This window comes from Schistocerca nitens, chromosome 5 (genome assembly GCF_023898315.1).
Source record: "Schistocerca nitens isolate TAMUIC-IGC-003100 chromosome 5, iqSchNite1.1, whole genome shotgun sequence".
Taxonomy (NCBI): Eukaryota; Metazoa; Arthropoda; class Insecta; order Orthoptera; family Acrididae; genus Schistocerca; species Schistocerca nitens.
In genome coordinates, this window is record NC_064618.1 from 171938930 (window position 1) to 171950620 (window position 11691).

The window sequence follows — 11691 nt, forward strand, 5'->3', positions numbered from 1 at the left end:
CTGCTACGCTCGCGATGCAGCGCCTTCTGAAACCCGAGAGCGCGCCCTAGCAGCAGCAGCAGCAGCAGAGGCAGCACCTGCTTTAATTAACTACGCAGCGTAGCGCCTCTCCTCTTTCTGGAGGCGCTTTTGAACCTCTGCTGCTGCTGCCGCTCCTGCTGCCCGCTACACCAACATCCAGCTCTTCTGCGAGACCGTCGCCACACAGCTTGCACCTGGCAATGCAAAGAATTACACTACTGGCCATTAAAATTGCTGCACCAAGACAAAATGCACATGATAAACGCGTATCATTGGACAAATATATTATACGAGAACTGACATGTGATTACATTTTCACGCAATTTGGGTACATAGATCCTGAGAAATCAGTACCCGGAACAACCACCTCTGGCCGTAATAACGGCCTTGATACGCCTGGGCATTGGGTCAAACAGAGCTTCGATGGCGTGTACAGGTACAGCTGCCCATGCAGCTTCAACACGATACCACAGTTCATCAAGAGTAGTGACTGGCGTATTGTGACGAGCCAGTTGCTCGGCCAAAATTGACCAGACGTTTTCAATTAGTGAGAGATCTGGAGAATGTGCTGGCCAGGGCAGCCGTCGAACATTTTCTGTAACTAGAAAGGCCCGTACAGGACCTGCAACGTGCGGTCGTGCATTATCCTGCTGAAATGTAGGGTTTCGCAGGGATCGAATGAAGGGTAGAGCTACGGGTCGTAACACATCTGAAATGTAACGTCCCCTGTTAAAAGAGCCGTCAGTGCGAACAAGAGGTGACCGAGACATGTAACCAATGGCTCCCCATACCATCACGCTGGGTGATACGCCAGTATGGTGATGACGAATACACGCTTCCGATGTGCGTTCACCGCGATGTCGCCAAACACGGATGCGACCATCATGATGCAGCAAACAGATCCTGGATTCATCCGAGAAAACGACATTTTGCGATTCGTGCACCCTGGTTCGTGTTGAGTACACCTTCGCAGGCGCTCCTGTCTGTGATGCAGCGTCAAGGGCAACCGCAGCCATGGTCTCCATGCTGCTGCAAACGTCGTCGAACTGTTCGTGCATATGGTTGTTGTCTTGCAAACGTCTGTTGACTCAGGGATCGAGACGTGGCTGCACGATCCGTTACAGACATGCGGATAAGATGCCTGCCATCTAGACTGCTAGTGATACGAGGCCGTTGGGATCCAGCACGGCGTTCTGTATTACCCTCCTGAACCCACCGATTCCCTATTCTGCTAACAGTCATTGGATCTCGACTAACGCGAGCAGCAATGTCGCGATACGGTAATCCGCAATCGTGATAGGCTACAATCTGATCTTTATCAAAGTCGGAATCGTGATGGTACGCATTTCTCCTCCTTAGACGAGGCATCACAACAACGTTTCACCAGGAAATGCCGGTCAACTGCTGTTTATGTAGGAGAAATCGGTTGGAAACTTTCCTCATGTCGGCACGTTGTAGGTGTCGCCACCGGCGCCAACCTTGTGTGAATGTTCTGAAAAGCTAATCATTTGCATATAATAGCATCTTCTTCCTGTCGGTTAAATTTCGCGTCTGTAGTACGTCATCTTCGTGGTGTAGCAATTTTAATAACCAGTGGTGTACATATTCTGTCTTACGGAGCGGGATATACTTCGAAGAGCCAAAGAAACTAGTACACCTGCCTAATATCGTGTAGGGCCCCGCGAGCACGCAGAACTGCAGCAACACGACATGGCATGGACTCAAATAATGTCGGAAGTTGTGCTGGAGCAAACTGACACAATGAATCCTGCAGGGCTGTCCATAAATCCGTAGAGTACGAGGAGTTGCAGATCTGTTCTGAGCAACACGTTGTAACGCAACCGAGATATGCTCATAAATACTCATGTCTGGGGAGTTTGGTGGCCAGCGGAAGTGTGTGAACTCAGAAAAGTATTCCTGAAGCCAGTCTGTAGCAATTCTGGACGTGTGGGGTGTCGTATTTCTCAATTCCGCAGACACGCTAACTGGTCATGAATGGATGCAGGTGATCAGACAGGATGCTTACGTAGTGTCACCTGTCACAGTCGTATCTAGAGGTATCAAGGATCTCATATCACTCCATCTGCGCACGCACCACACCATTACAGAGCATCCACCAGCTTCAACAGTTCCTTACTGATATGCGGGGTCCATGAATTCATGAAATTGTCTCCATACCCGTACACGTGCATACGCTCGATACAATTTGAAACGAGACTCATCCGATCAGGCTACATTTTTCCAGTCATCAGCACTCCAATGTCGGTGCTGACTGGCTCAGGCGAGGCGTAAGGGTTTGTGCCGTGCAGTCATCAAGGGTACACGAGTGAGCCCATATCGTTTCTTTGAGTGCTTTGCACGCTGACACTTGATGGCCCAGCACTGAAATCTGCAGCAATTTGCGGAAGGGTGCCTAATAACAAAGCCGGCCGGGGTGACCGAGCGGTTGTAGGCGCTACAGTCTGGAACCGCGCGACCGCTACGGTCACAGGTTCGAATCCTGCCTCGGGCATGGATGTGTGTGATATCCTTAGGTTAGTTAGGTTGAAGTAGTTCTAAGTTCTAGGGAATTGATGATCTCAGAAGTTAAGTCCCATAGTGCTCAGAGCCATTTGAAGCATTTGAACCTAATAACAAAATTTTTGTCTATTAACAAATTTATTGAAATGGAAGTGGGATTCTACGGATATTCAAAGGTTGATTAACAAACTCATTGACAACATTTATCTTTTCAAGCGTTCGTTCACGGAGTTATAGTCGCATTAAGTGATGGTTGGGTTTCATTTGCTGTGCGATCTGCAACTTGTATGGATGTAATATTGCTCTTGCATCAATATTCTTCGAACACCTGAACTATTCAACTGTAAAGATGAAACATAAGAGCGGATTGAACGATGTCTGCTCCTTGTGGCAGCAGCTCGAACTCCTTGGATATTGTCAGGTGTACGAACGGTTCGCACGCAGCGTGGAGGGTTCTTTTTCATCGCGGAATCCGTTTCCTCAAAATTACTCATATTCGTGTTAACTGCACTTGGCGATGGTACATTATCTATTCTTAAACTGAAGTGATGGTGAAATCCTCTTGGTGGAGGGTCCACACTGTCATCCTTTGTGTAAAACCCTATGATGGTAAACACGTGTTGAGCAAACCTCCAAGTATCCGTATTAACTAAATGGCAGGATTTCCTGAGTTTATTTCTACACTATGTGATCAAAAGTATCCGGACACCTGGCTGAAAATGACTTACAAGTTAGTGGCGCCCTCCATCGGTAATGCTGGAATTCAGTATAGTATTTGCCCACCCTTGGTCATGATGACAGCTTCCACTCTCGCAGGCATACTTTCAATCAGGTGCTGGAAGGTTTCTTGGGGAATGGTAGCCCATTCTTCACGGAGTGCTGCACTGAGGAGAGGTATCAATGTCTGTCGGTAAGGCATAACACTAAGTCGGCGTTCCGGACATCCCAAAGGAATAGGACAGGTCAAGACTCTGTGCAGGCCAGTCCATTACAGGGATGTTACTGCAGTGTAATCACTCTGCCACAGGCTGTGAATTAGGAACAGGTGCTCGATCGTGTTGAAAGATGCAACCGCCATGCTCTTCAACAGTGGGGGGCAAGAAGGTGCTTAAAACATCAATGTAGGCCTGTGCTGTGATAGTGCCACGCAAAACAGCAAGAGGTGCAAGCTCCCTCCATGAAAAACACGACCACACCACAATACCGTCGCCTCCGAATTTTACTCTTAGCACACCACACGCAGCCAGATGACGCTCACCAGGCATTCGCCATACCCACACCCTGCCATCGGATTGCCACATCGTGTACCGTGATTCGTCACTCCACACAACGTTTATCCACTGTTGAATCGTCCCATGTTTATGCTCCTTACTCCAAGCGAGGCTCCGTTTGGTATTTACCAGCGTGATGTGTGGCTTATGAGCAGCCCCTCGACCACATGAATCCAAGTTTCCTCCCCTCCCACTTAACTGTCATAATACTTGCAGTGGATCCTGACGCAGTTTGGAATTCATGTGTGATGATCTGGATACTTGTCAGCCTATTACACATCATGACCCTCTTCAATTGTTGGCAACCGTCGGCAACAGTCAACAGACGAGGTCAACCTCTACGCTTTTCTGCTGTGCGTGTATCTTCACGTTTCCACTTCACTATCACATCGGAATCAATGGACATAGGGATGTTTAGGAGTGTGGAAACCACGCGTACAGACGTATGACAAAAGGGACACCCAATCACCTGACCACGTTCGAAGTCCGTGAGCTCTGCGGAGCGCCTCATTCCGCTCTCTCACGATGTCTAATGACTACTGAGGTCGTTGATATGGAGTACCTGGCAGTAGGTGGCAGCACAATGTGAAAAATGAATGTTTTTGTGGGTGTCCGGATACTTCTGATCATATAGTGTACTTGTCAATGGCCTCGTCTCTGATGTGACACTAGAGGTAGTGTCTTAGTAGCGCTATGCTAGTTTTACCAGGAAGTTGCCTCTGCAGTTCGTCCTACTCTATTACTGCGACGCCGGCCGGTGTGGCCGAGCGGTTCTAGGCGCTTCAGTCAGGGACCGCGCGACCGCTACGGTCGCAGGTTCGAATCCTGCCTCAGGCATGGATGTGTGTGATGTTCTTAGGTTAGTTAAAGTAGTTCTAAGGGGACTGAATACCTCAGATGTTAAATCCCATAGTGGTCAGAGCTATTTGAAGCATTTGTTACTGCGACGGGCATTCTCAGAGGCCAGTGCCCCTGTGTCGTCCGTCCGTCTACCTCACCTGTGTTTGTCAACAAGCCTGTAGCCTCAGGCAGGAAACTCTTGTTGGCTCACCTGCTGCTGTTGGTGGCTACGGACGCAGTGTAGCCGCCCCCATGCCCATAATCCACGTCACAATGTTGACTGGGACGACCCTACTCTGCTGTCTGGTCGACTGGCTCCGATCCCCATTACGGGCGCCGCTCGTAGCTGGTAGCCTTCGCAACTGGTTTCTATTTACACTGCTGCAACTTGCTCCTTTCTAGTTGCGCATACTAAGGTTGATAGTTGTACCCAATATTCCGGCAACACAACTGTACAACTATATAACATACAAACAAAATAATGAAAAGAATCTTTACCTTACAATATCACTTATACACACATCAAAAAGTTTTGCAACACCCCAGTTCGCAGAACTCCTGAAGATAGACGTTGCTGTGGATATTGTATCACAGTCACAGTCCCTTTGATTGTTCAGAGATGTCACTAAACCCGCGCAAAGATGTAAACAACCACGCATGAGCAGAGCCTGTCAGACGGAGGGGTCTGACAGCCGACCAGTTTCAGTCATTCCACCCGGAAGGAGGTACGCGGCTCGTGTTGTCTGTAGTTCAACCATGCCTAGACGGTCAATACCGCACTTCGATCGGGTCCGCATTGTTACTTTGCTCCAGGAAGGGCTCTCAACAAGGGAAGTGTCCAGGCGTCTCGCAGTGACCCAAAGCGATTTTGTTGGGACATGGAGGAGGTAAAGAGAGACAGGTTCAAATGGCTCAGAGCACTATGGGACTTAACATCTGTGGTCATCAGTCCCCTAGAACTTAGAACTACTTAAACCTAACTAACCTAAGGACATCACACACATCCATGCCCGAGGCAGGATTCGAACCTGCGACCGTTTCAGTCTCGCGGTTCCGGACTGAAGCGCCTAGAACCGCTTGGCCACCGCGGCCGGCAAGAGAGACAGGAACTGTCGATGACATGCCTCGCTCAGGCCGTCCAAGGGGTACTACTGCAGTGGATGACCGTTACCTACGGATTATGGCTCGGAGGAACCCTGACAGCAACGCCATCATCTTGAATAATGCTTTTGTTGCAGCCACAGAACGTCGTGTTACGACTCAGACTGTGTGCTATAGGTTGCATGATGCCCAACGTCACTCCCGACGTCCATGCTGAGGTCCACCTTTGCAACCACGACACCATGCAGTGCGGAACAGATGTTGTTGTTGTTGTTGTGGTCTTCAGTCCTGAGACTGGTTTGATGCAGCTCTCCATGCTACTCTATCCTGTGCAAGCTTCTTCATCTCCCAGTACCTACTGCAACCTACATCCTTCTGAATCTGATTAGTGTATTCATCTCCCCTGTTCTCCCTCTACGATTTTTACCCTCCACGCTGCCCTCCAATGCTAAATTTGTGATCCCTTAATGCCTCAAAACATGTCCTACCAACCGATCCCTTCTTCTAGTCAAGTTGTGCCACAAACTTCTCTTCTCCCCAATCCTATTCAATACCTCCTCATTAGTTACGTGATCTACCCACCTTATCTTCAGCATTCTTCTATAGCACTACATTTCGAAAGCTTCTATTCTCTTCTTGTCCAAACTAGTTATCGTCCATGTTTCACTTCCATACATGGCTACACTCCGATGGGCCCAACAATATGCCGAATGGACCGCTCAGGATTGTTATCACGTTCTTTACTCCGACGAGTGTCGGATATGCCTGCAACCAGACAATCGTTGTAGACGTGCTTGGGAGCAACCCGGTCAGGCTGAACGCCTTAGCGAGTGCAGCAAGGTGGAGGTTCCCTGCTGTTTTGAAGTGGCATTATGTGGCGCCCACGTACGCCGCTGGTGGTCACGGAAGGCGCCGTAACGGCTGTACGTTACGTGAATGCCATCCTCCGACCGATAGTGCAACTATATCCGCAGCATATTGGCGAGGTGAAATGATAATTAAATGGACACCCTAGCTGCAAGCAGGCGTTGATCTACTTCATTGGGGACATGTTGAAAACGTGTGCCCTGACCTGGACTCGAACCCGGGATCTCCTGCTTACATGGCAGACGCTCTATCCATCTGAGCCACCGCAGGCACAGAGGATAGTGCGTCTGCAGGGACTTATCCCTTGCACGCTCCCCGTGAGATCCACACGAGTAATGAGTAATGAGTAATGCGTATGATGGGCAAACATCTATTAGGCGCACTACGAATGTAATGGTGTGGACATGTTGGGAATGTGGATCTCACGGGGAGCGTGCAAGGGATAAGTCCCTGCAGACGCACTATCCTCTGTGCCTGCGGTGGCTCAGACGGATAGAGCGTCTGCCATGTAAGCAGGAGATCCCGGGTTCGAGTCCCGGTCGGGGCACACATTTTCAACATGTCCCCAATGAAGTACATCAACGCCTGCTTGCAGCTAGGGTGTCCATTTAACTATCATTTCATTTCTAGCAAAGCTGCATGGTCATCCACGGTAACTGTTCTTTCGGGAACAGATACTACCGTCATATATATCGGCGAGGTATTCGTCTTCATGGGCGACAGTTCGCGCCCCCAACGTGCACATCTCCTGAATGACGTCCTTCAGGATAACGACACTGCTCGACTGGAGCGGCCAGCTTGTTATCCAAACATGGACCCTACCGAACATACCTGTGATAGATTGAAAATGGCTGTTTATGGTCGTCGTGATCCACCAAGCACTCTGAGGGGTCCACGCCGAATCGTTGTTGAGGAGTGGAACAATCTGGACCAACAGTGCCTTGATGAAGTTGCGGATAGTATGCCACAACAAATACAGGCACGCATCAATGGAAGAGGACGTGCGGCTGGGTATTAGAGGTATATACAGCAATGTGGACCACCACCTCTGAAGGACTGGCTGTGTGGTGGCACGACAAGCAATGTGTGGTTTTCATGAGCAATAAAAAGGGCGGAAATGATATTTATGTTGATCTCGATTCCAATTTTCTGTACAGGTTCCAGAACTCTCGGAACCGAGGTGATGCAAAACTTTTTTTCATGTCATCATCATCATCTTGGACAGTTTCCAGCCACTGGCTGGGTCTGTCGGGAACACAAGCCTCTCCATCGTGTTCTGTCTTTCCACCATTCCCCCTCTTCCACCTTCGTCCAGTTCTCTCCTCTTCTCGTCACACATTCCTTCACTCCCTTCACCAATCTATCTCTTGGTCTTCCTCTGGGCCTCTTCCCCTCCAGTTGCAGATCAAACATCCTCTTTGGAATTCTTCCCTCATCCATTCCCTTCATGTGTCCATACCACTGCAGTCTTGATTTCTCTATCCTGTCCTGTATTGGTTCCTCCTTTAGTCTTTCCCTCACATACACATTTCGCAATCTGTCTCGTCTTGTTACACTCAACCTGCTCCTCTGGAACTTCATTTCACTAGCCTGTATTCTACTTTTGTCGCTTTTGTGCATTACCCATGTCTCATTTACGTATGCCAATATGGGGACGAAGTAGGTTTGGTATATAATTCCCTTGGATTTCTGTGGCACCTCCTTGCTCCAAATAAGCCCCCTAATGCATTTGTAGAACTGCCCTGCTTTTCTGCACCTTTCATTTATTTCCATTGCGTTTCCCCCGTTACTTTCAATCATGCTTCCCAGGTACTTGAAGTTCTCTACCACTTGTAGTTTTTCCCCTCCACAAGTTATATCCACATTTGGCCTATTCTTCTTCCTTGTTGTGACAATTATTTCACTTTTCTTTGCAGAGAAATGCATTCCATATTGTGCTGCCGTTGCCTCCCATGTATATAATTTTTTCATGTATATAATTAAATTTTCGTCGAGACATTTAAGTCTCATCTTACAATATCTGTTGCCAATTTTTTTTAAGTAAGGTAATGTTACAATGTTCGAAAATTCTTGTCTTAATGGATACAGGAAACATATTATTTAGAAAATATTGGCCACCCTATCCACTTACATTACTGTTAAGCAATATAATCCTGCAGGGCCTGACCAGATTTACATTATTCTTAGATGGGAATTGGCTTGCCATGAATACTGTATTGTAGATAGCACCACCGAAAATGAAACAACACCAGATGGCTTATTTAAACATATTAACTCTATGTAACCAACTACCACGCTTTGTGTCAGTTTCGTGTCGTCACGGTCTGCGAAGATACCCTCTCGTTCTCCTGTCAGCAACCAGAAACAAAACACAACACACACAACACAACACAAGAAAGATTGCGCAGATAAAGCCTCCAAGCTAAGCAAAAACACAAGTAGTGAGAAAATATTGGAGGTACTTATATAGGAAAACCAATAATAGCTACACCACACTGACTCCACGTACGCCGTGCTGAGATGACCACTAGTCTTGTGATATCTTGTGAATCGATTTATCAGCTCTTACTCCTTTCTTCACTTCCTAACGGGCCAAGATTGAACCTTAGGCATTTCTTTTCGGCAAGAGCACAGACTGCTATTCATTATCATGACTTCATATCTTCCCCATCTGGGAAGACTTGCTGGACTTGTCTAAATTACTGCCGAACTCTGGGCTGTGCATGCTTCATACTTAACCGACTTATAGTCATGTTGTCGAGGAGTTGCTGCTCATACTCCCATTGCCCTCATTGCTCAGTGCGACTCTCTCAAGAAACATTAGCGCGCCTAGTCCCTGCATGCTCCGATACTCCCAATCGTGGCTGTGTGCGGTATTGTAAGCCAATCATTTCCGTGCCATGTGCCACGCACAAACCCTCCATAAACACCATGCAAAATCCAAATTTGAGCGGAGCTCTATGACTACAGCATGTCCTCCAATTATCTCACTCCTTTTCACAGCGCGCAGGAGGACAGACGTATGAGAAACTCTAACCAAGAATTGAAAAACAGCTTTTACGTGTGGTACCCATCTGTCGGGGACCCCACGATGTCAGACGTCAAGTTCTGAGAAATCCACCCTCACAATGCACATGTCTGGCGCCGAGACGACAACCGACCTACTCAGCAGTGGAACTACACTCCTGGAAATGGAAAAAAGAACACATTGACACCGGTGTGTCAGACACACCATACTTGCTCCGGACACTGCGAGAGGGCTGTACAAGCAATGATCACACGCACGGCACAGCGGACACACCAGGAACCGCGGTGTTGGCCGTCGAATGGCGCTAGCTGCGCAGCATTTGTGCACCGCCGCCGTCAGTGTCAGCCAGTTTGCCGTGGCATACGGAGCTCCATCGCAGTCTTTAACACTGGTAGCATGCCGCGACAGCGTGGACGTGAACCGTATGTGCAGTTGACGGACTTTGAGCGAGGGCGTATAGTGGGCATGCGGGAGGCCGGGTGGACGTACCGCCGAATTGTTCAACACGTGGGGCGTGAGGTCTCCACAGTACATCGATGTTGTCGCCAGTGGTCGGCGGAAGGTGCACGTGCCCGTCGACCTAGGACCGGACTGCAGCGACGCACGGATGCACGCCAAGACCGTAGGATCGTACGCAGTGCCGTAGGGGACCGCACCGCCACTTCCCAGCAAATTAGGGACACTGTTGCTCCTGGGGTATCGGCGAGGACCATTCGCAACCGTCTCCATGAAGCTGGGCTACGGTGCCGCACACCTTTAGGCCGTCTTCCGCTCACGCCCCAACATCGTGCAGCCCGCCTCCAGTGGTGTCGCGACAGGCGTGAATGGAGGGACGAATGGAGACGTGTCGTCTTCAGCGATGAGAGTCGCTTCTGCCTTGGTGCCAATGATGGTCGTATGCGTGTTTGGCGCCGTGCAGGTGAGCGCCACAATCAGGACTGCATACGACCGAGGCACACAGGGCCAACACCCGGCATCATGGTGTGGGGAGCGATCTCCTACACTGGCCGTACACCACTGGTGATCGTCGAGGGGACACTGAATAGTGCACGGTACATCCAAACCGTCATCGAACCCATCGTTCTACCATTCCTAGACCGGCAAGGGAACTTGCTGTTCCAACAGGACAATGCACGTCCGCATGTATCCCGTGCCACCCAACGTGCTCTAGAAGGTGTAAGTCAACTACCCTGGCCAGCAAGATCTCCGGATCTGTCCCCCATTGAGCATGTTTGGGACTGGATGAAGCGTCGTCTCACGCGGTCTGCACGTCCAGCACGAACGCTGGTCCAACTGAGGCGCCAGGTGGAAATGGCATGGCAAGCCGTTCCACAGGACTACATCCAGCATCTCTACGATCGTCTCCATGGGAGAATAGCAGCCTGCATTGCTGCGAAAGGTGGATATACACTGTACTAGTGCCGACATTGTGCATGCTCTGTTGCCTGTGTCTATGTGCCTGTGGTTCTGTCAGTGTGATCATGTGATGTATCTGACCCCAGGAATGTGTCAATAAAGTTTCCCCTTCCTGGGACAATGAATTCACGGTGTTCTTATTTCAATTTCCAGCAGTGTATTTTACGAAGAGCCAGCCAGCCACTCCAAACTTCTTCCGGCCGATCGCCTCTTCATCCCGGCTGGTAGAAAGGAGTACCGCAAACCCTTCCAAAGGGCGGCACTGTCGGCACCCCCTCATTGTCACCAATCGGCTGCCTTCCGGGAACCCTCTAGCCCGACCACATGCGAGTTTCTCAAGCTCACCGCTCCTCACAGAGTGGCCACATACACAGATTGAGTGGAAAAATATACAAACGATACCAAAGCCAACACACAATCTAATCATAGCAATAAAGTTAGAGATCTCAGTATCTGATCACGTTATTCCACGACCTGAAATGGTCCGCTGCCTCTGAGGAAATTTCGAGAGAGTGATAAAAATGGTAAAAAATGGAAGAGGACAAGTCAAAAAGGACTTAGCGTCTTTCAAGTGTGCATCGATTCTAAATGACGAAAACTCAGCAACGTAAGTCGTTCTGCCTTCTC

The 11691-nt window shown here is 49.2% G+C and overlaps 1 non-coding gene across 1 annotated transcript; it reads left to right on the forward strand.

The window, feature by feature from the left end:
* The first annotated feature begins 7092 nt into the window (after positions 1-7092).
* Trnat-ugu (transfer RNA threonine (anticodon UGU)) lies at positions 7093-7167 on the forward strand. Its single transcript has one exon. It is a non-coding gene; the product is annotated as a tRNA-Thr (tRNA).
* Positions 7168-11691: the final 4524 nt, after the last annotated feature.